This window comes from Ischnura elegans, chromosome 8, assembly GCF_921293095.1.
Source record: "Ischnura elegans chromosome 8, ioIscEleg1.1, whole genome shotgun sequence".
NCBI classification, from domain to species: domain Eukaryota; kingdom Metazoa; phylum Arthropoda; class Insecta; order Odonata; family Coenagrionidae; genus Ischnura; species Ischnura elegans.
In genome coordinates this window covers 51,508,339-51,533,877 of record NC_060253.1, presented here as the reverse complement: position 1 = coordinate 51,533,877, position 25,539 = coordinate 51,508,339, and the positions used below count along the sequence as shown (strand labels likewise).

At 39.1% G+C, this 25,539-nt stretch overlaps 1 protein-coding gene across 5 annotated transcripts in view; it reads right to left on the bottom strand.

The window, feature by feature from the left end:
• Positions 1–23,735, bottom strand: part of LOC124163635 (trace amine-associated receptor 6-like) — a 150,630-nt gene extending 126,895 nt beyond the window's left edge. For all 5 annotated transcript variants that reach the window (XM_046540674.1, XM_046540675.1, XM_046540676.1 and 2 more), the window contains exon 1: positions 22,728–23,735. The gene's annotated coding sequence lies outside the window, so the exon portion shown is untranslated. The remainder of the gene's footprint in view (positions 1–22,727) is intronic.
• Positions 23,736–25,539: the final 1,804 nt, after the last annotated feature.

Here is a 25,539-nt window from a genome sequence, read left to right as displayed (position 1 = left end):
CACAATGGTGGCACAAAATTGGTTGGGATACTTTTCCCAAAATTTCCAACTCATCTCCTCACCCCATGCTATACAATCCACTTATCCCAATCACAATAACCAAGCCGTTCTAAAGGTAAACTGCTTCCTGATGATACACAAAAACCAGCCATTTCCATTTTTCTTTTTGTAACGCTTTTAAATGAAATAGAGCGTTGAGAAACTTGATATGGAACGTCATCAAAGAGTAAAGATGTCAAAAAAAACACCAAATCTTTTACTTTGATGGCGCCAAAAGAGATGGGACTAGTGGGAAGATTTAGCTTGAAATACAACGCTTGACAGGACGGAAGTGACACTCCACCGTAGAAAGAGGGGAAATTTTGCCCATTCCTCTTGTTTTCGAAGAGATCATGTTCAGGGTTTGTGGCTCAAACAGAGGTCCGCAGGCAAGTGATAACAAAGGGCAGACGGTGACCTTTTCTTCACACATGACTGCTTTTTATTTGCAAAGTTGTTCAAACCCACAGAAGACCCCGTTATCACGATGCGACAGTTCGACTCGCTTTCGAAAACTATTCAAATGCTTTTCCAACGTCTGCAGCAAGAAGCGTGAGGGAGGAAAGAACCAAGAAAATGTAAAGATGACGTAGGAACACATCGAAGGATCTATTCCAGGAATACAAGGGAACTAGCCCACTCAATAGGGTAGTTTCCTTCATCAAAGAAAACGAAAGGCATTGATTGAGATTCGTTACCCACCATTAGTGCATTCATAATATACAAATTATATGGTTTTAGAAATCCCACTTTAGACGAATGTTAATGGTCAATTTTAACCTCATTTGAAAAAGGCCAGATTGGCGCCCATGCGATGCCACTCCACGACGTCTCAGGGACCTAGATGCTATGCGAGTAGTCGGGAGTTTTCATCACCTGAGATTACCAATGCATGCATGAGGCACAGAGGTCAAGGAAACATCTCTTAATAATCACCTATTAAAATTGCCTATGGTCGGAATGTTTCCTTCGTTTGATAGGGTAATAATAATCCTTATTTAAGCCAAACGCTACCTGCTAGCAGCCTGCATCGTATCGGCGCTCATAGCCTAGCACCAAGGCTGCATCACACAGTGGCAACCGGAACCAGAATGACGTCGAACGGGCTTTTCCCAGCATTCATACTTACCCTTCGCGTTTTCGCGCGCTTGAAATTTTTCACTTTTCATTTAATCGCGAAAAATAGATATCGTCATTTAAAAATTTAAAAGCGTGAAATATGTACTTCAGGAGTAATAATCTTTCGATTAAGGCAAGAAAAAAATTAAAAGGATACCACCCTACTGTAAGAAATTTTATCACGATGCATTTATGACTTCAAGCGGTAAGATAAGTAGGCGGCCGCGTAAGGCGCCAAGCAAAAAGGGCGCCTAAGCACTCAGTCCAATGTTCAGTACTAATCCCCCTACATCTCAGGTTACTTTTGAGGGGGACGGCCGGAATGTTGTTCGCTTACACTAGAAAAATGTCTTGAACCGGCCCTGCTTGTGATAATGCTGACATCAGCTACTTTAATTGCGACTGTCATTATCAATAGTTAGTTAGTGGGCCCTTTCCGCTTCTATAGCGTTGAAGTGTTTTTCCCCGTCCCATCCCTTCCAAACCTATCCCTACCCCAGAGGCGTCGACGGGCTCCTATCGCGGCGGCAGTGGCGTAGCCAAGGGGGGGGGGGGTCCAGGCGGTTCGGACCCCTCCCCCCCCGAAATCTAAAAACAATTATTTTTCTTCAAAAAAGAAAACAAAATATTGAAAAATCATGACATTACAAACTATTTCTTTAACAAATGAAGTTTTTTCGATTATGAAAGTGTTGAAATTAGTTAAAAACCCATTACTTAGTACCCTGTTTTTCAAAAAATTTTCCCCCTGGTTTTGGACCCCCCCGAACGAAATTCCAGGCTACGCTACTGCGCGGCGGTGCCTCTTTCTTTGTTTCTTCCCATCCAAACCCCTCCCCGGGAGCGCGGGCGTATAAGTCTCTGACTTGGTTCCCGGCCCCGGTGTGTTGTATCCTTCAGAGGACCCACCTAGGAGTCCTGATACCTTTGTCATTTTCAATGATTAGGCAAGTCTCCTCAGGACTATATTCTATTTGTTATTGATATTAATGATAGTTCTCCCACTCATCCGGTCGCACTTGGAATACTCAGCAAGCATGTGGAATCCGGGGTAGAAAGACATCGAACTGAATTAAATACGAAATACAGCGGTGCGATTCGTCAAAAACTGCTACGAGCGAACAGGGCGTTCACACGAATTAGGCTAGGAGCCACTAGCCTCTTCAGACTTAAGATACACACACGAGCACTTTCACGTTTTTATTATTATAATCCTTCAAGTGTAAATTATTGCCGTTTAAATCCACCGCTGCACTTCTTTGTACATCGTAGTACCCGATCCTGCCACTACATGCCACATGCTTTTTGCAGAAAAGTTTCTCGGGTTTTCCACCGGCTGATGTTTTCCATGTATCCCGACGTTTCGAGCACGCACTTGCTGTTCATCCTCAGGGGAACTTCAGAATCAAAAATTCTTGTAAACACCCTTCGGAAGATCCCCTGAAGATGAACAGCAAGTCACTGCTCGAAACGTCGGGAGACATGGAAATCATCAACCGGTGGAAATAACAGGACACAACTTTTAAAAAATTCAGAAATTTAATTTTTTGTCTTACACACGCCTGCCACCTTCGAAATACTCTCCATTTTAACTGATACATTGGTTAAAACTTTTTTTTTCCACTGCGCGAAACACCTTGGTACTCGTTGTTTCCCATGCCTTGCAGCGCCGCCTTCGATTTTCTTTTCGCTTCCGTAGTATGATCAAAACATTTCCCTTTCCTCACCATTTTCAACCGGGGGAACAAAATGAAATCACAAGGTGCGGGATCTAGTGATTAGGGTTGGCGAAAAAGCAGTGTCACGCAATTTTTTTTTACCAAAAATTCAAATCGCGTCAAGCAGCAACACGTGCCGCATTTTGATCAGAAGTCAGCGAACGGGGGATGAATTTCGCCGCGATTCGTCTCATTTTATAATCTTCAGCTTACATTCACTGCAATGAAGTCAAAGAAAGACCAGATTGTACAGCGAGTTCGTGAATAGTTCACCTCTTATCCTCGTGCATAAGGGCACGATGTTTTTTCTCCACATTTTCATCAGTTCTTCGTCATCGTTGAATGTCTTCGATCGACATGTTGCCGCGTTTGAATTCCGAATTTCAGTTCTTTTTAAGGCTTGTTCTTTATAAGCTGTAGACAAAAGATTTACCGTGTCCAACAAAATTTTACCGAGCAGAGAACAAAATTTTCAACGCTGCACGTTGTTCTCGAATATCAGCCATTTCAAAAATCGAAGAAGTCAAAAAAACTCTTCGAATGTAAACTGCCACAGGGGCTCGCTACAACCGTCTAAAGCCACGTGCCATTACACATACTGACTCAGAAATGATGAAATAACACCCGTATAGTGGAAGAAGCCCGAAATATAAGAGTTATGTGCGCAGCGATTTCCGTCCGGTTATTATTGGGTCCCCCTCGTGTATTACTGAGCACAAACAACATATTATTGTAATCACACAATTATTAATTACGTAAGTCCTTAAAAAGCGTTATTTTTATAGGGCCATTTGGAAAAAGAATATCAACTTAGATTCCTTAACCTTCACCAGTGGTGATATTCGGAAAATAGCTAGACTTATACAAATAGCATTCATGTTAATTTATCTCATCAAGAAACATCTAGTGCTTCGCGTCACATCCTTTGCAAAATCTCCAGCACAAAAGCCGATTCGGAATCACTACATGTGCCGTGATTTTAAGAAACGAAGATTAGTGTTATCAAGAAAGATGGACTTGATAGCATGATTAGCAGTGATCAGCCAATTTATCGCAAGAGGAGGATACTTTTATTTCATTTATTTTATTTTATTCCCAAACCACCGAATACAGCTCTCAAAGGCCATTATATATTAGAGTACTCAACAAATTTAACAATTAAACGTACACGAACAATCCAACCGAACCATGACCTGGATAGAGGAAACTTAACCAGGCGGGACTCGAACCCGCGACCTCATGTTTGGCATGCGAGGACTTTACCCCGCCGCCTAAGTTGCGGTAAATAGACTTCTGTTTAATTATTGCCCTCGTGTAAACATTTCTCGTACCTAAAATAACGATGGAAACCTCGAAGGGAAAAGTAACGTGGGAGAGGATGTTTCGATTTTCTCAAAGAAATTAGACTGAACCCTATCGAAATAACATTGCATTTCACAGTATCTTCAGAGAGCCCATACTTTATAGGACGCATATCCTTTTCAACCGTTCAATTTCCGGTAGTATAAATTACAGATTTCTATTAATTTAAAATTTTCGGTGCATTTTCTTCCATGGAAATTTATATATAGATTTACGGGCTGAAATTTTCAGAGAGCAGAGAGTGGATCTTATTCAACTTTTGTCTGTAACTCAAAGATAAAAATTTAAATCACAAAAATAGCTAGGAAATATTTAAAAATTTCGATTCAAGCAAATTTTGAAAAAGATCTACTCCACATATACCAAAATTTCAAGATAACAGCACGAAATTTACAGAAACTGACACGAGAAAACATTCCTCTGAACCGATCATCACCTCTTGAACCGCGGACCTTTAGCTTTCCGGGTAACTGCGCGGATCCCTACGCTATTCAAAATCTTTCATTCATTTTGCAATTGTGTTATGCAGAGAGCCAAAAGTCCGTGGTTCCATTCCCGGTCCATAAGATTTTTTTCTCATGGAAATTCATATTAAGTTCACCTCCGTTCACGCGGCAGTGTTTTAAATATTACACATGACATCCTGAGTTTAGAGTACGCATTAAATCACGAAAAAAGACCGGTGGAGCGAGATTTATGCGTCATCTTACGATAGCTGAATGTCGTTGGATACCGATAGCTAATTCCAATCCCTACCTTTGCGGTGAGGGAAAATATACTCATCCAGAAGTCGCGGTTTTATACAACACGTAGCGGTTTATTTTCCCTGAATGAAGCACGCGCAAGTTCTTATCCGTCCTTGCTGATAAACCTTGGCCGCAAATAACCTACCTTTCCTATGACCGTGTCTCGCAGACGTTTCAAGCTATGCGTTCCGCGGCGATGCATGAAATCCAAGTGTTTGGATTTCATTGATATCAATAAGATGCCTTCTAAAAATAATAAATATTTGTGTAAGGCCCCAAAGAAGCTATGATTCATAAGGCGTGTTTAGGAAAGCTTCTCACTCAGATGAAAAAGAGAAAGAGAGATGCCACTTCGCGCTCGTCCGGTCGCCCTTCGAATACTCAGCAAGCATGTGGGATCCGGGGTAGAAAGATTTAGACATCGAACTGAATGAAATACGAAATAAAGCGGTGCGATTCGTCAAAAACTGCCACGAACGAACCGAACGTTTGCACGGAATAGGCTAGGAGCCGCAAGAGACGGTGGCTAAGTGCAAGGCTTAAATTGGTTGAACAGTTAAGAACACATGTCTTTGGGAGTGACTTGGTGAACATTATCTATATGCTATTACATTTTCAGGTCCGACAGATATGATAAAATAAAAGAGATATTTTACCAAATGGGTTAGAGCACAATCAGTTTTTCCCATATAGCAGAAAATGGCTTGAATAAACACTATACCGTAGTAATAGTAGTTAGTAGTACCGAAGTTGGTGGAATAAATTCACGCATTATTTAGGCCAAGATTTTGAAATAACCGATTTGAAATGGGCGATTTTCGCAGTTGATTTTCGATTCCTATAATTAATTATGATGGGTATCGCAACATAAGAACAAATCGTGGAATAAATAAGTAAATTCTTTTTAATCATAATCTATTTTCGTTTTCGTACCTCAATTATTATTGTTGTAAATTCACATTAAAAACGCACAACATAGTTTTTTTTACTGTATTTACAAGAAAACAACTGATTTCCTAACACTTTAAACCTCACGCCTAATTAGGGACATTGCGGGGTAGTATCTAGATGTAAATGAATTAGCAGAAGTCTCACTTAAATCCAAAGATAATCTCATTGTATGAATTGAATTTATCCTTTAGGAGTATGTATTTCTTGGAAGTAGCACAGGATGTATGAATTGGGATTTCCACGGCAGCAATCTCTCTCATGACGTCACTGATAACGTGAATGTTTCTTTTTATAGCTGCTGCTATTCGAATTGGTATACTTGTATGGGGGATTCCCCTTGTAATAGAAAATTTCGTCTTCGCTAACATCACGCATCGAGGTGTAGCTCTGGCAACACTTTGTTGCTTCGATGGCATTCATAAAGCGATACGTCCCTATGGCACTTCACCGCGTGGAAGGAGAATACTTAAGGTAACATTAATACGGCGGGAAAAATCCAAATCGTATGTACCGAAGGAAAAGCGGAAGGACAAAGCCGAAAATTCAAAGAACATACTCTTTATTTCGTTAAAGTGAATCATTTTTTAAGGACCTACTTAATAACCTATTCTTACACTTGGAATTATTATTGAAGTATTCTAACGATTACGGTAGGTTTGAATGGAGTATTTAGGAAGTGTTCTAGAGGAATTTCCTTTTCAGTTCAAAATAAGGCCTACTCCCTTTTAATCTATCTAAAAATCCTATTCTTTTCCTTCTTCTCCCTCGTTTACCCAACATTCTACCCCCTAATATCGTTTTCTATAACCCCTCCCCACCCAGTACTCAATCTATGCATACCTTCTGTATACATCTCATCTCATCTAGAAGCTGCCACTCCTCACCCACCATATCCAGCACTTCGTCGTTCCTCCTCCTCTACGTCCACTTCACCATCTCCATTCTTCTCCACTCACCCTTTTGGAACACCTTCGGTCTTCTCTCGTCCTCCTTCCTAAGTGTCCATTTTTCCACACCGTAAAGTGCTATACTCCAGGCCAGATTCTCCACTAATCTTTTCTTTGAACTCCTACATGACGATCCTCTCGTAAGTTCCTTTCTGTTCATGAACGCCTCCTTTGCTAATGCAACTCTCTTCCTGATGCCCTTACAACTGTATCCGTTTCCATCTAATGTGCTGCCCAAATAGTTGCATTACACTTAAAATTACATCTTCAGAAGTTGAATGCAAAGGAAATAAACATGTTCAACGGAAATATATTTTCAATTAAGATATCGAAAAATATAACAATAATAATGATGATAATAATATAATAATAGTAATAGTAATAATAATATTAATAATAATAGAAAATGTAATTTGCTCACAAAACGAATATAATCAGTTCTAACACAATGAGGTATGAATAACACTGGCGAATCAAAATAAAAACACTGACTCGTTACTTCTAAAAGGTTTTCACAACTGCTTTTACGAGAAGTCCGCAGTGAAGACGGAATGACCGCGACAGAGGGGATATCATTTCAGCCTTGATGTGGGGGGTCTATTTCATGACTTGGCAGGTTTCCCTTTTCAGAGAATTTTACGCGAAGGCAAACGGAAACGATGGGGAGGTAGCCTAGTTTGATTCTGCTGAGGTGATTAATCTAACCTGCTCAAAATCATATTAATCTTCATTCACATCATCATCCAAACCATCTTAATTAATTTTCATTGAATATAATAATAATAATAATAATAATACGTCTTTATTGGGCGAGATTGGGACTAGAAAGTCCCATCTTCCATCTAACCCCTGTGTATTGAAGTGAGAAGCAAAGACTTAATTCGCACTACGTCCAAACTTACAGATGATACAGATATAATTATCTCTCTACGATAGGCTAAGTTAGCATTACAAACAATATGTAAAATAAACGCATTAAAATATTGAACAAATTGGAGTTCAATAAAAATTGGCATAAAATTTTCAGAGAACTTGATGCATAATGCTTAGGAACACATACCAGTATCTCAGATAGATCACGTAAATTAGACAAAAAATCATTAAAAAATAATATTTTTGTAGCAATATCCTGGCATATTTTGACAATTCCGGGAAGTAATATAACAATTTGTATCCATCCATTGTTTTCGTTAGTTGTGACAAAAATCTGTGATTTCTGTTAGTAATTTCTGAGACAAAATAGGATGAACGCGGCAGCTTACATCTGTTTTATTAATTCACATTAACATGTTTCAAATTTTATACGCAAACTTATTTATCATAAAGACCTGACATCAAATGACAATTGAACCACATACCCTCTTTTCGACCAGAATACCAGCTCGAAGCTTGTCTAACCAGAGGAACGATTATTTGAGGCTGACCTTCAACAATGACGAAACCGTGAAGATTCTTAGTCGAAAATTCTATATTTTTTGCTATCTCAATAGCGTGAAACGACTTGTTTTCTCCGAGTTGGCATCAAAAGATGAACGCGAGCGTTGAAACCCTAATTTTGACGCTGGATTCGAAACGCATACAAAAAAGAAATCAGACTAAGTGTAACAGAGAAGACACCGAAGAAAATCTAAGATAACACAAAAAATTTGAAGATGTATATTTTTAGCCACACATTGCTAGTCTCCACAGAAAAGGGAGTTGCTTACGCATTCAACGTGGAGCTTTTCCGATGAATTCTACACTTAAAAGTACGTTTAACAGTATAAAAATTATGATAGGAATAATTATAAGAGAAGTGGCTTACTTATCATTTTTTAGAGGTGCACGGACGAATTGAATCCTTGCCACGAAGTTGATGGAATAAATGCACGCATTAATTAGGCCAAGATTTTGGAAAGGGCGATTTTTGCAGTTGATTTTCGATCCCTATAATTAATTATGATGGGTATCGCAATATAAGTAACGATCGTGAAATAAATAAGTAAATTCTTTTTAATCATAATCAATTTTCGTTTTTGGACCTTAATTATTATTATTGTTGTAAATTCACAACCGACGATGGATAATCATCGACAGACAATGACCATTGAATAAAAAAATACGTGTCTTTTTTTCTCCATAAATTTGACCAAATTTTTCGTTCAATAAAGCATGTTGAAATATTTCTTGGAGTGTAGGTTAACGTAAATATAGCGATAAAAGTTAAATATAGCGATTGTGTGACAAATATAATGCAAAAAATATTCCGCTTCATGTTTACTTTTAACTCGTAGATTCTGTAAATTGTTAACGTATGTGCTTGCCAGGTTGTATACGAATTTTTTGTATTGTCACCTAAATATGCCGAGGGATAATAAGCACACGTTAAATATTCTATTATATAGTATTATTTACACCCCTAATGATGACCAAAATTAAATAAGCTACGTTATAATAAAATAAAACACTTAATTTCTGAGAAAAACTAAAACACATAAAAAGCTAATTTCAAGTTCACAAGGAAAAAAATATTATGTACTAATTCTTTCCAGCAGTCGACTCTGAATCCCACTAAAACCATCGATATCGGTTTCACTTCGTTGAACCAAAGAATAACCCTAGAGTTAATAATAAAACGTTATTGTACTTTTCCACACGATTTAATTAATACGACCGGTTTCATCGCAGAGGCGACATCATCAGGTACAGAATCCGTTATAATAACAGTTATTTTGTTCTTGTTTATCTGGTTGCTATTACAAAAGATAAAATTGACTTAAATGATAGAAGTGGCATTTACAGACTCAAGTGCAGTGACTGTGAGACCTATTACATAGGCCAGACTGGACGTTCGTTCCGAGTAAGAGCAGAGGAACACGGAAGGCATTTGAGAAACGGGGAGTTAGAAAAATCGCATTTTGCAAAACATCTATGGGAGAGTGACCACAGGAGCAATTTTGTTCCGGAAATTCTCCACCTTGAGGGAAAGGGAAGAAGGATGGACTGCTTGGAGGAGTTGGAGATAAGGAAGCATATAAAAAAAATGGAATTTTAGCTAATGAAAATATTTTTGTAAACTATTCCCCGCTCTTGGAGATTCCCCTGAAGCTGAGTGACGCTCCAACCACAACGCAACCCTTCCCTACCAACGTAATAGCAACCAGATAAACAAGAACAAAATAACTGTTATTATAACGGATTCTGTACCTGATGATGTCGCCTCTGCGATGAAACCGGTCGTATTAATTAAATCGTGTGGAAAAGTACAATAACGTTTTATTATTAAGAATGGATTTTCACAAAGTAAAGCCAGAAACAATCAACCCTAGAGTTGATATGGTAACCATAAGTTCGCGCCCGACGGATGCATTATACTGAAAGTAGCATGAAGATATTTAATAGAATAAGTAACAACAAAAGTTATACACATTCGAAAGTTTTTATATAACGAAAAAATTCTTTTTTAAAAAGAGAAAAAGAGACAGAATCCTTCAGGTCCTTCGGAACAATGTTCTATAATCGTGCTCCGACAACAGAGAAAGATTTCTCATAAGTGGTAGTTCTGCTATGGTGGCGTAAGTGGTATCGACCTCCATTCCTCTTCACGCATGTGCTGCAAGTGCTCGCCAACACATGTGTGGGAAGGAAAGGAGGAGGATAGGACGATGTTATGATAGGAGAAAAAGGGAAGAAAGAAGTGCTAAACATTGTGAGTGAGGATAGGGCACTTAAAGAGAGGAGATACGGAGGATTTAATAGGGTCTGGATAGACGGAGCGAAGAGGTAAAATCAGAAACCGTGTCATAAGAAAGAATTAACTGTCGAGTGAGATAGATTTTATACTTCATTATATTCCTAGGCATTTATTTTCAAAGAAAACGTCACTCATCCACCCTGACTGAGGCGCCAACCAGTGGCGTAGCCAGGAATTTCGTTCGGGGGGGGGGTTCCAAAACAAGGGGGGAAAATTTTTGAAAAATCGGGTTTTTAAGTTTTCCTGAAAAATCGGGCACTAAGTAATGGGTTTTTAAATTTTCCTGCAAACCACTTATTTATTATAAATAATATAAATAAAAATACTAATAATAAATATATTATTTACAAATAAGTGGTATAAGTAATTGTCTGCTTTCCAGGAAAACTTATAATGGAATACGACAAAGTAAATCAAGAATTAGTTAATTTTGTTAATGGGTTTTTAACTAATTTTAACACTATTCATAATCGAAAAAACTTAATTCGTTAAAGAAACATTTTCTAAATTCCTGATTTTACAATATTTTTTTTTCCTTTATGGAGGACAATTATTGTGTTTTTATTTTCCGGGGGGTGTCCGCACCCCCCGGACGCCCGCCCTGGCTACGCCACTGGCGCAAACATTTTAAGAAAAAGTCTTAAAAGAACCCGATTCACTCCCCAACAGCGGAGAAGGTGTGATGAGAAGAATATGATTTATAGATAGAATGGAAAGGAATGAACTCAGTGGTGAATTGAAGAGGGAGGTTATACGTGGGTGGATAAAGGGCGGAGTGATTCGCAAAATTTCGTACGTTCATCGCCGAAATAACTTCAAAATGATAATAATTCACTGGGTACCGGTGAAGGAACGTCAAATGTCTTAACCCTTTAGCAAGGAGAGGGGAGGAAAGTTGCTGACATCATCCACCGCTCCTATCCCACCACCATCGACCGAGTTAGGGATTTCCTGCAGCTCGATTCTGTAAATGTGATATGGCCGTCACAAGCGGATTTCGTCAATGTATTCACGGCTTTGACGCTGGAGCGATTCTGAAACTTTATAGTGACGTCACTCTCACAGCCGCGTCCGTGAAAGTATTCACGCCGAAGAGGGCCCGTGGTAGCTTCGTCGCGGCAATGCGCTCTAATTTTTCATTATGAATTTACGCTGTGATTGATAATTAATAGCACATTATTAATTAATTACGATGGTGGCTATTTCATATTGTCACTTCCCATAAGTAATATGTATTAAAAACAAATAAAAGAAATGCGTAAAGTTAAATTTACATTCGCGTCGTATTTAAATTGATTGGCCTTCATTGCGATTGAAGTTGGTGGGAAGTTAAACCTTGCGCTGAGGGTTTGACAATTATCTTATATTTGTGCATCTTCTAGAATGTACAAGTAAAATACTCACAACTTAATGTTCATAATAATTTGGAGTAGAACCAACGGTAAAAGTATTGTGCGGTATTGAATGTTAACAGATTTATTTAATATTTGTTGCGTAAGTTCAAGCCTTAGATTTGTTTTTATTAACGAGAATGGAGGCTCTTTACATACCTCCGCTACTGTTGCATGAGCACCAATGTCGACGGAGGCAATAGATGCACATACTTCGGCGGCAGATACGCGATATCAACAATCCCTTCGAGACGTGAGATTGGCGATGGATCGCTGAGTTCACACCACGATTAATTCGTAGACGTTTAGATGGCTTGCCGGGCATACTTTAGTACGTTAAGATAAACATTGATCATCTATTCCATCTCTTCCATGCATTATTGCTGACGTTCAGTAACACGACCAACATGATTCGTTTTTCTGTTGACATTATAGAAATACTAAGACATGTAAACATCTCGTCCTCTAGCAGAAACTGTTGATAATCTACTCGTATTCGCGCCAGAAACATTTTCATCAGTATAAATCGTGAATAGTGGCATTTGCTTGCATAATCAGACATATATGTATACGCACCACAGCGCATTTAAAATTATGTACTGAAATGATGAGAACAGCTCAAACGCGTACGAGAATGAACCATTATTAAATAATAAAATAACACTTGTTCTCATTCCGCGTAAGCATTAGCTCCATATTATGAGGAAATTAGAGCTAATTGCGCAATTACGAGCCCGCTACGTGATAACTGACTTTGATACGCAGCACTTGACAACATATAAAAGAGGTAATGTACAGTTTATAGCTATAAACTAATTAAACAACCGTAAATTATCATTAATAGGTACTTTTAAAAGAAAAGACCTCACTCAAAATTGAGTAAAGAAGTATTATTTACTTTGGGAGTGAATATTCCACGGCATTGTATATGTTTCTCTATGGTAACTGAAGTTGCAGTTGGCCGCTGAAGTAAGTTTGTGTCGGAGATTCTGATTCGTTCCTCGCGTCCGCACAGCTACCAACATAAGAAACTGAAGTGATCGTTCGCAATCCGTCAAACATCTCACGACACAGGCTTACAGGATCGCTTGAACGTCTTTCACGGTGAGAGGCGTGAGAACTCCACTGTGGTTCGAACCACGCGAAGCACAGGTATGACATTTACAGAATCGAGCTGCTGGTGCTATCACTCTCGCCCCGATACAGGCGTTTTATTGAAATTAATTCCTTTTTGTCGGGTCGTTACGCTGGTTTCACAGTCATTTGCTTACGCAATGAATGGAAATAATGATGGTCTCCGTTAAAGTATTACCTAACGGCATGATTAATATCTAAAAATATTAAAAAGGTTTGAGATAGTACTACGATACCGGCTAGGAAGCAGCATCAATTTGTCATGACTGGTGGCGCGCCAGTTATAACTCCATGATGAAAAAACACTAATGGCAATTTCCATAGGTGGATCTAGGAGGGGGTGGGGGCACGGGGGCACGTGCCCCCCCCCCCCCCCAGACTCAAAAAATATGCAAGATTTTTAATACGGCCCCGTTATCATTGCGTTCGTTTTGTATTACGGGGTATCCTTGTGCCCCCCCAGAACAAAATCCTGAATACGGCCTTGCTTGTGCCCCCCCCCCAGAATGAAATCCTGGATCCGCCCCTGGCAATATCCAAACTTTTTGATTCCAAAACTCAGCAACCGACGTTGGTTTCAACACATTCCTCCTAAGAAGAGTAGGAGAGAGGAGAAGTCTCATGAAAACCTTAACAAGAAGACAGAACAACCTTATAGGCCACATCTTGAGACATGATGGCCTGATGAAGACAATCGTCGAGGGACAAGCGGAAGGCAAGAATGGAAAGGGAAGACCTCGAACAACATATATGGAACATACTTGGACCTAAATATAATAATTTTTTTACGGTTAAAAACACAAACAAGCCAGCAGCTAAATACACATATATTGACTTTATTAACTGCTTTCTAAAATCATAATGTTTAAAACTTCCTAAGTTCGACATAAATATTAGATAATTCATTGAAAAAACCCGCCTAAACGTGCCCCGGTCTACCCCACCTCACATCAAAAATCGATGGTTTAGAATCGGGTAGGGTTCGGACTCAAAGCTAGAAATTGGTCGGAATCGGTGAAATTCACGTGTCACGCAAAGTCCAACTTGGCACGCGAGATGAGTAAAAATACCAAATTCCAAAAACCGATCGTATCCTAACATTATCCCAGAGACAGATACTCACAGTGTGTCAGATATTATCTTTTTAAGTTCAAACTCAACCTTGTAAACGCAATGAAATCGAAAAGAGGGACGAGATTAAATTTACAGTGATTGTAAGATAAGATTAGCGCGGTGGTGGGTGGAGTAATTGGGAGGGAGAAATAGACTGAAAATAGATTATTCGCTCCGAATATTTTTTGTGGTGGCAAGAGCGTTCGCTTTCCACTAGGAGGACCTGGGTTCAAATCCAGGTGGTGGTGGAGATTTATCAAGACCATTTTACTTTATTTCGATCTCATCCTAATAATTACACACCAACTGCGTTGACGGTAGGCCTCAAATTATATGAAATAGATTAATTTCTCTAAGACCGCTAGATATTCCTTACTTCCAAATTGCTTTAAAATTGCAAAAAAATATTCTAGAAAAGATAGGGAGTCGAGTCACCTTATAATTACCGAAAACGGTTTAACAATTTAATCTGCAAAGAAAGATTTTTTATAGCTTCATAATTCTCACCATAATGCAAGGAGAAATAAATTATTTCCATACAATTACATTCCTTTTTGCCTCAACAGAGGCGTCTAAAGACAAATGTGAGAAAGGCTTAAAATAAGCCAAATTCTTCCCTCAATTGTTCACGAGAGAAAATCAGGCTTGATCATAGAGGAGGCTTCCTTATCACTCCCTGGACTTCTCGAAATAGTATGAATTGCCAGCCTTAGTGGCGGCGGAATTATGTTTCCCCTTGCAATAATTGAGGCGACGGGTTCCAATCCCATTGAGTTTTTCACCTCCAGACTTTTGTGACAGTTTGGAACTTTATGACAGTTTAACATTTTATTTGAAAGACTGCGAACACTCTGGTGATAAACGCGCACAATAAATTTTACGCAAGCAGGTGGCAAAAATTGCCATTAAATAATGGTGTAAACGAGACTTCAAGTTTTGGTTTTAAGGTTTACGCAGCGATTAGATGCACTATTACAATCCATTTTTGTGTCTCCTGACGACGTTCTCAGCATGAGGAACGAAATGTCTAGTTTAAATATGAAGCACGTAGACTTAGTACACCCGAAAAATGGATTGCAATAGTGAGACTTCAAGTTCAGGGGTGCCGACTTACAAAAAATATTGGGGGGCCCAAACCGGGGATCTTGCCCCAGGAAATTTTATAAGTAGTGAGGTTTTAGTTTTTTAAGCATTTTAGAAGAGTCATATGATCAACATTAGAACCCTGATAACTCGAATTTCGACATTTGGACACTCCGGGGAAAATCGACAAGCCTGACACATTTTTTCCTCACATCCATAACGAATTTTTGAGGGGGCTCGGGCCCCTTCAGGCCCCATGGAGTCGGCGCCACTGTTCAAGTTGACATACGACTTATGTTGAATTTAAGCGGCTCATATCCGGTAGTGCGCTGCACGTTCGTACAATGCTAGATGAAAAAACTTCGTGTGTGGATTTCAACGTGCGCCCTGCGACGTGCAACGCACGGCGGGTCTGAATCTGGACTAAGTAGAAATTTTGGCTCGACGAGCGTTGCATGACGGGCAATCAGGCACGTGTATGCACTGCTGTGAGGCAGACGTGCGAGAGTGATCGTGATTATGGTCAGTTGTGACTGCGGTTTTGATACTTGTTTGTGACTGTGCAGTTTTTCTGGGAATCATGGCTGACTCCAACAAGTCTTTACATCAGTAAATTTTTTGCCGAACTTTATCGATACATTCATTAGTCATCGCTTTTTGCGCCTTATAAAATCATAGGAGCACTCAAACAAACAATTAAAAGGCAATACCTACAACGAAATTGTTGATCTTGCTAAAAAAAAGTTGTTCCTGATTGAAACGTTCACTTCATGGGCGTAACCTGCAGGGGACAGCTGCGAAATTAAATTTAGTTCAAAACGAAAGTTATGAACAGATTTTCTTTTGAAGAAAAATGATTTTAGTATAAAACAGGGAACTAAATAAAAAATATTATTTTTTCTATCAAATAATTATAAAAACTAATAAATCGCTGTCATGATTTTCTTAACATTTTGGTTTCGTTAACCTTTTCTGTGCCAAAAAAGGTACAACTTGAACGACCACGACTTGGCCTCCACCCCTAGCTTTGATCCTGGGTACGCCCTTGGTTTATTTCACAAAGAAAAGGGTTGATTTAATTAGGGGAAGCTTTCATAGGGAGCATAACAAGCTATTTGACATCGTCACTCCACGGCACGACACATTACGCATTTTTGGCGTGCCGTGAAATGCTTGGCGGGCAGAGCACGTCGCGCGGCGCACGACCGTGTATGGGCCGCTTTCAGTTTTGGGAAGCCTCTTGCGGAAGTTCACGCTGTCATGGTAAACAGTAACTATACTGTTTGCGCAATCTGTTGTCAGATTCAAGATTTGTTCCTTAACAGTAGGAGCATAGGCGGATCCAGGGGGGGGGCACGGGGGCACGTGCCCCCCCCCAGACCCTAAAGGCCTGTTTACACGATACATTAACACGTACGAGTTAATGTACGTTTGCGTGAATGTTTGAGTGAAATTTTGGTGGACCGGAACGGAACATGTACGAATGCATGAACCAAACAAGAACAGGTTTTATTTTCTGTGCATGCATTCGCACAAGTTGGGTGCATTTTGGCGTTCATTTTCGCATTCATACATTCAGACATTAACCCGTACGTGTTAATGTACCGTGTGAACAGGCTTATAAATATGCAAGATTTTTAATACGGTCCCATTATCATTGCGATCGTTTTGTATTATGAAATATCCTTGTGCCCCGCCCAGAACAAAATCCTGGATACGGTTTTGCTTGTGCCCCCTCCAGAAAGAAATCCTGGATCCGCCCCTGAGTAGGAGTAAATAGTAAGTAAAATAAAGGCCTACATAAATACGCAAATAATATATCTGTTGGTGACCAACAATCTCAACTCGATCCGAGTCGAACGGTCTTAGGATATGGCAAGTAATATGAAACTAACAAGCGATTTGTCGTACCTGCTGTAGGCGCGTGGGCGAACCAGTCCAAAGAATATACGGAAGAGAGCAATTTTCACGAACACATTACGACGACAGTAGTATGATTGGAATCGACAGCGTGTGGAGCGTAATTGGTCATAAAGCAGGAATGAAAAGACTATAAATAGAATAGAGAAAATGGGAGGAATTGATAAGTAGGCGTGAGTTCCGGAGCGTTGCACTCCGATTCATAATAATTGTCGGTAAAGGAAAACGACCATTTCAATAATCATGTATATTTTACTGCAGCTCAATCTGGAATTAAGGGAAATAAAACATAATCTACTTCCGCCAAAGATGGTGGCGTAAATCGATCAGTTTTAGCAAGTGTAATCCCTCATATTACACCAGTACTGCTTCACTTTATTGTTTACACTAGGCTAAGCATCTAATTTTGCATAATATACTTCCACATATGTTATATTAACAACTCAGATAACACTCGCAATGCCGTCTCATTTTTATCAATGCCAAATTCAAATACTTATAGTAACTGACATACGAACCGTGGCGCCGACTCCATGGGGCCTGAGCCCCCTCAAAAATTCTTTGTGGGTGTGAGGAAAAAATGTGTCAGGCTTGTCGATTTTCCCCGAAATGTCAAGATATCGAGATTCGAGTTATCAGGGTTCTATTGTCGATCACATAACTCTTCTAAAGTGCTTAAAAAAACTTAAAACTCACTACTTATAAAATTTCCCGGGGCAAGATCCCCGGTTTGGGCCCACCCAATATTTTTTGTAAGTCGGCATCCCTGCATACGAATCACACTGAAGGCTTTTGGAAAGACTGAAAGTCTAGCCTCATACATATTTAATGTTTACCCAACCATATCGTCATATTCACAACTCATTTTTAGGAATACCCAATTCAAATACCTCATAATCACCGGATAATAAATCACACTGAAATACTGAAAATCTATCATAATTCATATTTAGTGTCCAACTAATTCCAAAATCTTATAATTTCTAAAAAAGCGAAACGCACTAAAGTCTATCGCAATGTCTGAAGGCTCCTTTCACACGGAGCACGAAATTGCACAATCTGACGCGTGAACGAAGGTACAGTCAAAATTGCGTCGTGTAAAGCGGAGATATGATAGAACGCATGCGAGAATGCATGGGCGTGAGATAGAAAAATAGCCCGTTCTAATTTTATTCCTGCAATCGCCATGATGAGAAATTAATGCAGTTCTGACCTGTGCAATTACGTGCCCTGTGTAAAACGGCCTTGAAAGAACTTTCAAGCGCATTCAGCTCGATTCACTTTATCAATTAGGACCAATCTTAATGTTTCAGAAATATTTACTCCCCAACTTACCGTTAACGAATGTTTTGCACTATTTCAAATATATCATACTGAAACTTGAAACTCTTACTCGCCCCGAATGATAAACTGTTGCTTCTACGGAATGAAAAATATTTAGAATATTCGAATTATTTAAAAAAAAGCACATCCATAAGTAACAGGTAATTTTTACATGCCCACCAGGTAGAAAATTGATTGGCACAATCAAACAATCAACTGAGTGACCATGTACATCACGATTATAAGAAAAGATTGCGCTTTAAAAACAAGTCATCAACGCGTGTGTGACATAACTGTCTTCTCGGAAGCTCTCTCTTGTGACATTTGAAGCGAATAGCTCAAGATCTGTGGTTTCCTTTTCCGCGACAACCATAAGATTCGTTCGAGCGAATCTGCTGAGAAAATTGGCTCTTCATAGGGGCACACAAACTACTGCGAAAGAATTAACCGTGATACTTAAATGTCCGTCGGAAAGTCACACTGAAATAATCATGCAGCATTAACTTCGATAGAAACTAATGTCGAGAAAAGTGGCATCCATGGAGGAAATGATCCCTCATAATTAAGATGGAATCAACTTCCTAGGCAGAACTTAAAATGAATACCTAAATCACATTTAAGGCAAAACGTATTTAACCCTTTCGAGATGGTGGAGTGCTCGCCTTAGCATGACTGCTGTACTGAGCCCCAAGAGACTCTTATGTACCCTCAATACGCATTTTTGCGGGACATTCGCTAAGAAGGGTCTCGCTGATAATGACGCACTATCAGCACCAACCTTTTTCGATCCGTCCAAGCGGGTACTCCGCATTATCTCGGACTCCAAGGGTCGTTGGGCTCCCTCCTTTTGGGGTTCATAACCCGACCAGCGGCATTGGTTCGCAGTCAATCATGCTTCGTTTATATGAACAAGCTATATGGATAATCGTTGCTTGCACGCAACTTGCATTCCTCGTTTTATTCTGAGAATTTTCAAAATTTGAACGAAGCTCAACCGTCAATACTTGTTAACGTATTTAATGTATACAGTGGAACTTGGTTATAACGGCATCGGCTGTAGCGTCAACTCGGGTTTAACGTCACATTTTACACAGACCAGCCAAAATTGAACATTTTATGTTGTACGAAAAGCCGTTTATATCGTCAACAAAGATTGCGACGCTCGGGTATAGCGTCAAATATTTTGCTATTCTTAGGTTGTAAAAGTGGAAGTGTGATTGTATTATGTCCCAAAGTTCATAGAAACCATGTGTAGAAACATGAAGGTAAAAAGAGGTCACAAGCTGGACGTTGTGCTGGTGACGGGATGCAACTCTTTTGTTTAAAGAAGATGACAGATTTTTTTCGACAGTAAAGTAAGATTTTTATTAGGCTATAAAATATTTAATTGTGAATATCATTTTTTTGTTAACATTTTTTACTATACATATTCCAATGTACGAGTAGATTTCAATAAACAGTGCTAAATATAGCTGAAAATTTGCGTTTTTACTTTGTCCTTTCACTAAGATTTAAGGCTGCTTTTTTATAACGTCACTCGGATATAACGTTAAAAATCTTCTGGTCCCTTTGATGACGTTATAACCAAGTTCCACTGTATCTGATAAAAGATGATTTATGAGAAAAGCAGAAGGAAAGAAAACAATATAAAACATTTCTCAGCAGAGCGGTACATACACATCATAATTTGAATAAAAATTACCCTTTAAACGAACCTGAGGTTTCAAAATGTTTTTAATTTCCCATAATTTTTTAGGCTTTATATTAGATCATCAGCAGCGAAATCAAGAGAGAAAACCGATGAAATCAAGACGGGCGTAGAAAAAAGATATAAATAAAGGAGGGAAAATGACTTTAATATCTAAAAATTGACATTTTGTCTTAAAACTTATATCATTGCGGCTTATAGGTGGGCCTGAATTCTTATGAAAACGGGAAAAGGAAAGTCTCGGAAAGGGGTAAAGAAATAAGATATTAAAAAATACTAAACAGAATTGTGCATATCACAATTTGAGGTAAAATTCCCCTTAAAAATCACCAAAGATTTCCAACAACTTCTTCATTTCCATATCTTTAGGGATTTTTGTATGATAACTTAAGACTAAATAAGATTTCCAAAAAATCAGCAGTATCGTTAGAGTCTGAGGAAAAAAAAATCACCATTAATTTAACAGCAACAGAGGCCACATAAATGCCACTTGACTATACCTCTTTCGTTACGATTCACTCGTTTAATATTTATAAAATCGTCTTGAAACTTTAGATCTTAATAAGGTAGACCTCTGTCGATATTTCCCTGAATCTCAAACTCCAAATTTTCACATCAATGTTTTCTCAGACGCAAATTTTTATTACTGAGATTTTAGGCAAAATTTGTACTCTCCATTCCCCAAAACTTTCAACATGACGATGCAAGTTTTAGACGTTAGGAGTAGTTTTCCGTGAAAAAAAAATAAAATACAAAAATTAGGAGCGGATACTCATCTTATATAATAAATTTCCACTAGGCTGTAAAGTGAACTACTTCCCTATGCTTGCGGTAATACGATATATAAATGGGAACAACATAAAATTGTATTAAAAAATAACTCGTTCTGAACAATCTAGCGCTGAGCTTAATTTCACCCGGAAAGGCGTTCCGGCACCTCTCAGAGAAAATTGCGTTATTTAAGAAAAAAGTCATCGTTTTTTTATGGTTGGTAAGACATGATACCTCATTGTAACTCTTATTACAAGTTTAACTCCAGAAGGACCGGGGTTGCATAGCTACCAAGAAAGACCCATTATTTTGAAGGGTGGTAATTATTTTAAATATTTCTCCGTTTGTGTTTTATTTGATTGATAAAGTTACTAAATATAACCTTTTTCTTTATTTATCAAAACCACCGAGTAATTTTTTACACATCATTTCAAAATAAAAAATTTGAAATGAACAACGGTCACGTCGTTCCTGCCTCCCCGGCCCTGGCCTACCACACGCTACTCGATGCGGCAGACATGCTGCTAATTTCCATTAAAAATTTAATTAGGAATGCAAAGTGCATAACTGTGCTAACTAAAGTTCAAGATGGCCAGATATAATATAGTTTAGTGATTTCCTGACTAAAACACGCGTTAACGTCACAAATAACATACAGACACGCTTGGCCCATTATTTTGAGTGGTGTCGGTCTAAAGTAGACACGTGATATAACTCCATATCTAAATGTTGGTGAAAAAATAAAATTATATTTTAGCAGAATAAGTACAGTAAAAACAAAATTAAAATCTGAAAAAAGGTGACAGAAAAATTTGGTTTTGGCAGATATGCTGCTTATTTCTGTTGAAAATGTAAGAAGGAATGTTCAATACATAAATGTACTAACCAAAATATGAAAATGGCCAGACGCAATATAGTGCTGTGATTTCCTAAATAAAACATGCGTTGCCTTTACAAATAAAATAGCTCTTAACCCGTCATTTTCATATGTCTTTTTAAGTAGACATAATATAACTCCCTTTCTATATGAAAAAATAAAATTATATTTTAACGGAATTAGTGCAATAAAAATAAATTAAAGTCTGAAAAAAGGCGATAGAAAACTCGACATGGCAGATATGCTGATTATTTCCGTTGAAAATGTAATAAGGAATATCAAATACATAAATGCGCTGACTAAAACATCAAAATAGCCAGACGTAACATAGTTTAGTAATTTTCTGAATAAAACACGCGTAACCGTTATAAATAATATATAAGTAGAAACACTTAACCCGTCATTTTAAGTGGTATTGGTCTTTTTAAGTAGACAGGTGATATAACTGCATGCATTTCTAAGTGAAAAAATAAAATTATATTTTGACAGGATAAGTACAATAAAAATAAATTAAAGTCTGAAAAAAGGCAATAGAAAAAAATTCTTGGAAATATGACAATGTAAGTAGATGTTACTCGTAAAAATTAAGTGTCTGGTCCTTCTACTGTTAAAAAAAGTCACAAGTTTTCCGGGGACGTCGTCTTCCATTTGATCATGTGTGGATTAAATGTAAGGGTATGCGTTCCGGTACCCAAAGTTAGATATAATAGAACTTAGGCTCTCATGAACCGCGTAACCAGGCCTAAATACAACAACCTGGAGCCGGAGCGAGAGAATGAAATGCTTGCTCACCACACGTCCTTCTCTTCTGACGACACCGGCTCAGCCGACAAAATCTTCTTTCCGCTGACCCAGCCACGGAAGGATCCAACGCGTCTTCCGCCGGTAGAGGCCCCAACCGCCTGCCGAGCAAGGAAAACTGACAGCGAGAGAGGACAAGCAAAGAAAGAGACCCTCTGGTCCCTTCTTCCGTAAGCCCCAACTCCTCACTTACACTTATCGAATGCAAACACTGCGCTGGTCGCAAAGATTAAAAGAGGAAAACGCCGAGCTGGTTCCGTCCGATTCTTCACACACGCGTCAGCGACACCGTAGTCGAAAATGACACGGCATACGATCAGTTAGATAACCAACACACCTCCCGTCGAAACGTTCACACAATCCTCTACGTTTTGTTGAACTTTTTAATTCCACGAGCCGTTACAATAACTTGCTGAAGAAATGCTTCGCGGTGTGCTCCCACGCATTGGCCAACTGATTACCTTCACAATAATAAGTCTATACTTGACGTTTTTTGTCGAAATGTGTGGTAAGGCCGATGAACGTTTCGTCGAATTTATTAATCTCACAAAGCTCCCACCCTTACTGTCTTTGGTTTACAAATATAAGAAAATGTATCGCTTGGACCATCACTGACATCGTTCTTCGATCACGACAGTTACGTCGATTACCTTCACAGTAATAAGTCTCTTCTTATAGTTTTTGCCGAAATGTGTAGTAAGGTCCTTTTCGTTTCGTTGAATTGAACAAAGTCACAGAGCTCCCACCCTTATAGTCTTTTTGTTATAAATAAAAGAAATGTGTCCTGCGGAATGACACTGTTCTACAATCACGTCGGGAAGGATGTCTTTTTCTTCACAAAAACCGCCTCTTCCGTGCGTTTACCTCGCGTCGAGAATGTGCACTGGAAGACGCGGAAGGGGATGAGTGTCTGTTTGCTCCCCTAACACACGCCTCTGTCTTTCCACACTCCCCGCCTTCTTTCGCTTTGTGGCGGCGACAGGACGTCCGACTGGTGGACGGTCGACGACTGAAAGGCGGCAACGCAAGTTTCGCGCTGACGGCGCCGGAGGGCGTTGCTGGCGGGGAGGTAGAGGGGAGGAAGGAGGGAGGGAGTTGCGCTTTTCGCTCTCAAACTTCCCTCACGCACACGCTACTCATACTTCAATCCTGAAGTTCCTCCTCTACCCTGAAACTCTCCCCATCCTCCAGCCATCAAAAAACGGACCCATCTTGTTTTCCTTTCTTCTTCCGCAGAGTCCCTATCTGCCTGTGCCCTGGAGACCCTTATTTTGCTCCGAACATACCAAGTGAATAGGCAGCTTTTAGATGAGATACGGAGGAGGAAGAAGGTATGGATGGAGCGAGTACATAGCGGGGATGGGATGTTGAAAACAGTGCTAGAGGGAAGAATGTTAGGTAAACGAGGGAGGTGAAAGAAAAGAATAGGATTTTTAGATAGAATGAAAGGTAGTAGGTCTTATTGTGCACTGAAGAGGGAAGTGCATGACGTAAGGGGAGGCTCCCGGAATTCTTCTTAAGCACTCCATGGAAACCTACCTTAATCGGTAGAATACTTTAATAATACCAAGTGACTGTAGTTCACGGTGAGTTTCAAAAAAATGTATATGAATATGTGCAGGGTACTCGAAGCTAAGTTTATGTTTTTTGACGCAATTTTAGAGCACTTTGTTAAGTAATATGATTGAACTAAGTTCATATTTTATCAAGTTTCTCCTTATTCACCCACGCAGTCCGTTTTTGCCTGTACCCTGGAGACCCTTCTTTTGCTCAGAGTATACCAAGTGATTGTAGTTTAGAATGAGTTTCAAAAAATGTATGTGAAAATGAGCAAAGTATTCGAAGCTTAGCTTATGTTTTTAGCGCAAATTTAGTGCATTTTGTTACATAGGTAATATGATTTACTAAGTTCATATTTTATCTAGTTTTCCCCTTCTTCATCCACGCAGTCACTCTCTGCCTGTACCCTAGAGACCCTTATTTTGCTCAGAGCATACCAAGTGCCTGTAGTTCACAGCGAATTTCAATAAACGAATTTTTAAAGTGTGCAAGGTACTCAAACTCAGCTTCTGATACTTTAGTGGATTTTGTTACGTAATATGATTTCATTTAACGCATATTTGTTCGTGTTTTTTTTCCTCCTCGCATTCTCTTTCTGCTTGTACCCTAGAGACCATTCGTTTTATGACAATGTACACAATACTAGGAACTTAAGCCTGAATCGCACGATCATTTTTTTTTTTCGTCATTTTCGAGTGATCACTCGGAAATGACCGTCGCCCCCAATTGTTTTTCGCGAGCACTCCAATGATGAGGATTCACATCACTTTTTTCATCACTCGACTGGTCGCTCTTTCCGTCGCTGAAACCGTCACTGAAACCCCATATCAGCCAATCAGAACGCATGACCGTATGGAGCTATTGCAGCGCAACGTTTGACAATCGTGGGAACGACATAGGTAAACACGAACACGCTATACATTTTCGTGATGCGGGTCCTATGGCCACGAGCTGTGACATCGAAAATTATGCGAAAAGTGTCGGAGGGAGGGACCGTGTGATTCAGAAAAATGGTCACTCGAACGATCACTTTTCGCGACGGGAGCTAATCCACTAATCGCTAAGAATGACGGAACGAATGATCGCGTGATTTAGGCTTTAGATTATGTTTTGTTTTGTGATACAGCAGGAAAAAAAGGGAAAATAATTACGATTCAAAGACTAGTTTATTAATTTTACGCCGATTATTAGAGTAATTAAAGAGTACCTATGATTTAAATTCCTATATCAATTGATTATAAAA